Here is a 3,934-nt window from a genome sequence, read left to right on the forward strand (position 1 = left end):
ATTTTTGACACTAATATCTTGCCTTTAGCTCATTTACCCTTGATTGTTAATGTTTTAATTAAAAATTACATTCAAATCCATTTAAAATACATTTCTTATTATATTATCCACTTTTGTGAACAGATTGAAATCAAATTATAAAACATTATTTATTATTGTTTAAAGCCTTTAATGGGTTCAGTATTGGCTCGTCATCTGTTATTAGTTTAAAAAAATTAGCAATTTGTCATCTTATTACAAATGTTATTTCTATGTTATTTCTATGTTATTTCTATGTTATTTCTCATGTTATGTCTGTCTCTCTTTACTTCTTCCTTTTCCCTCTTTATTTCTATTATTTAAACGGAAATACTTTGAACTGCAACATTACAAAAGAATATTAATGACGCTTAATATAAAAATAATGAATAAATTAATGAGTATGATGATAACAATAGGTATAAAATCGCAAGAATCTACGTTGCAATAGTCACAATAGTTTGAGTTAGTGTTTACACAAAGCGTCTTTAAAGTGAGTAGAATTACTTTTCATTCTCAATTCAAACGATATCACAGTGTTACGAACAATTAGAACTAGTTGACAATTTACAAGTATGAAATAAGTAAAAAAATTAAATGTATAAAATACATAAATGTACTTTATTTCTAGATAATCCAAAAAAATAATTATTCAAATCATGAATGGCACAGAAGCATGTACATCGTGAAACGGTATTGACTCCGAGGAGATTGTTATTTCTGGTATTGCTGGCAGATTTTGCTAATTCAGATAACGCGAATAAGTTACGAGAAAATTTGTTTAATAAAATTGATCTTGTTAGATTGCTCTAACAAGATCAATTTTATTAAACAAGTTTTCTTGTAACTTATTCATGATCTGCATCATGAGCGATGGAAACTAGGTAATTAAATAATATTTATATAGTTCTAAATTATAGTTTTACATTTATGTTTGATTTGTAGATGGAATATGCCACTTTTTCTACACTAGTTTGCTTAAATTAAAGATTGTAAGATTCATATTTAAACATATTATTAAGCAAGATTCGCTTTATTGACACATTTTCTCATTTTACTTATTTGAAATATTCCACAGTCCATTCAGATTAATAATTGTGTGTCTACACGTCGTCGTTGAAAGACATTGCTCCTACATTTACTAGTTATTGCGAAAAATATCGCATGTCTTGGTAGTAGAACAGTAAGACATACCCTGATAGCAAGGTGGTCCAAGTTCAAATACTAATTGAGGTAATATTTTTCACAAAATAAGTTATTTTACGAGATCTAAAAGATGCTTATTAGCATCAATTAATTAAATTGCTTTGTAAGTGTAATTGTGATATTACGTACTATTCAGTTAGGAGCTATGTTTTAAGACCGATGATCATACGGCGCAGTTTGCAGTTTTTTACAGTTTGCTTGAACTAAAGATTGTAAGATTCACGTTTAAAAATATTAAGCACTGAAATCCACTTTGACCGTGTTGATGTTCTTCATCTTAATTATTTGATAATCATCATTATTAATTAAATAATAAGTTAAAAAGGCTCAACAAAGTAACAAATCAATAAATTAAATAAGGGCTACGAATCTGAGCTAGGTATTTAATGCTCGAATAAAATTACATCAAGTGATTAAAACAAAACAAACCTTTCGATTTGTATTAGGTCATTCTCAATGTTAAAATTAATACAGGTAAATTAAAACGGTAAAATATAAAACTACAGTGTTAAAATTCGTTAATCTACTATTTACCATCTAAAGCATAATATTCAGGCGCAAATCTTTAAAACGCATCGAGGTAAACTGAACGTACGGTCCTCCCAGATTTGAACCGGAGACAAAGGCGAATAATGTCATTGTTAAAGTCCGCAATTTGTAACATTGTAGAAGTTATTGTAGATTCAAATTTAAAAAATGACTAAAATAAATATATAACTAAAAAAACTAACATATTATAATAAAATTAAATTAAAATTAAATACCTGAATCCAAGAGTCCGTATCATTAAAAGAATAGAATTAACATTTTTGTAATCAGTGACCGTTTTGCGTCTATAAGTCTTTAGATATGAACTTGAAATGATATGTAATGTCAACGTTTGTTACTGATAGAACATCTATGAGCAACGGAAAAGGAATTAGGAAAGAGAAAAGAACGGAAAAAAATTAAAATTAAAAAATTAAAATTAAATTAATGTAAGGGCAATGCTTGCATGTGATAAGATTTATTTACTCAGGTTACAAATATTAAAGAACTAACTAATTTGACAGTTACGTTTACAATACTATTAACAAATATAATCGGGATGAATACATAACTTACTTTACGCATGTTTGTCATCTTCCACGCAACCATTGTGTTTATTTGTTAATAAAAATGTTGCAATGTAAAAAATATTGATATATTGATATTTAATTATTTATACGTCGCCATGTGAATAAGACGTTCTTTCAAACATATATACATGTCTCATAATAACCGCACCAGACCTCGTGGGCAGGTAGAGCAGATGAAACTGAACAGAGTCCTGTACCATTTTGCAAAATTCGCAATCGTTAACGAGATATTAATTTTTGAAGATCGGTAAATAAACGCATATCCGTCCGCCATACCGCTAAATGCAGGCGCGCGGTAAGATACGACTGTCCCACCGCTCGTTAACTACCGGCTATAGCAACTACCAGCGGTGGTGCGGTCGTATCTCGTCGCGCGCTTGCATTCAGCGATAGGCGAACGGATATGCGTTTATTCGCCGATTTTCGAAAATTAACATCTCGTTAACGATTGCGAATTTTGCAAAATGGTAGAGGACTTTTTTGTTCAGTTTGGTCCACACTACCTCCCCACAAGCGCTGTACCATTGAGTACGAGACACCCTGTATATACATATATGTATGTACATATAATATATGGTTTATTGTGTGTGTTATACATACATATTTAAAATATGTGTTTATATAATATATGTATGGTTGTGTGTATATCTATTTTTTATGGATATCAACATAAATCTTTTTGTTTTGTTTGTTGTTTTTGTATTTCAAGTATTTTTTATTTTAAAGTAAAATTTATATATACAAATTAATATTTTTTAATATAGATTTTAATGGAGCTGAAGAAATGTAATATTTGGGAAGAGAGATATAATATTTTTGCCAAACAAGTCTTGACCATGAACAATTTATAAAAATTCATCTGCTATGGAGCAATATGATTCTACTTTACTGTCTATCAAATCTCCTATAATATTGTTAAAACCTACGAACCCGTTACCTGTATACCCATAACCGAGGACGATTATGGTTTGCAGAAGGTATTTAAAAAACATACACTTATCAGTATGTGATAAATAAAAAAAAACTTAACAAACTTTATATTAATGATGTATATATATTTATTTAAGATAACTCAAACCTATTTAATTCCTTATCCATACTACAAGCGCACGTGTATCCTTTATCCTGATTCAACATGCACAGTTGAGAACACGGATTGGAATGACATGGATTGTTAATCTGAAATTCGATTTACATTTATTTAAATACAATAATAATACACACTTTTTGTAATGTATTTTTTGTTAACGAAAAAGTAACATTACAATACGATGCATACTTTGGGCTTTATCGCCGAGTGATCGATGTGTACGCTATAAGGTGATGTTCTTTGTTAGTTCGATATAAGGTTTGCCAATTCTTTTCAGTTTATTGCAGAACACTTGTTTTTGATTCTTCATCGCTCCAATACAATTTATTTTCAAAGATCGCCAAAGAAAATGACTGTTGTATTATATCAGGTAGTACGAACTGCAAGTTGTTTGAGTTATAAATACATTTTGTAGAACTTCAATTGCACCTTAAAATATTTTATAATTTATAACAAAAAAGAAACAAGCGCACAACTAACTCTTCGATCAGTGCCGTCTAAG

The 3,934-nt window shown here is 29.4% G+C and overlaps 1 long non-coding RNA gene across 4 annotated transcripts; it reads left to right on the top strand.

Annotated features, from left to right (window-relative positions):
* The first annotated feature begins 455 nt into the window (after nucleotides 1–455).
* LOC105462827 lies at nucleotides 456–3,718 on the top strand. Of its 4 annotated transcripts, XR_976116.1 has the most exons (6): nucleotides 456–511; nucleotides 650–902; nucleotides 964–1,010; nucleotides 1,097–1,251; nucleotides 3,107–3,319; nucleotides 3,410–3,718. It is a non-coding gene; the product is annotated as an uncharacterized LOC105462827 (long non-coding RNA). The 4 variants fall into 4 exon arrangements; XR_976114.1 differs by lacking the exon at nucleotides 3,410–3,718 and having other exon boundaries at nucleotides 3,107–3,380; XR_976115.1 differs by lacking the exons at nucleotides 964–1,010; nucleotides 3,410–3,718 and having other exon boundaries at nucleotides 3,107–3,380.
* The last annotated feature ends 216 nt before the right edge of the window (nucleotides 3,719–3,934 follow it).

The sequence above is a fragment of the Wasmannia auropunctata genome, unplaced genomic scaffold, assembly GCF_000956235.1.
Source record: "Wasmannia auropunctata unplaced genomic scaffold, wasmannia.A_1.0 LD336092.1, whole genome shotgun sequence".
Classification (NCBI taxonomy): Eukaryota; Metazoa; Arthropoda; class Insecta; order Hymenoptera; family Formicidae; genus Wasmannia; species Wasmannia auropunctata.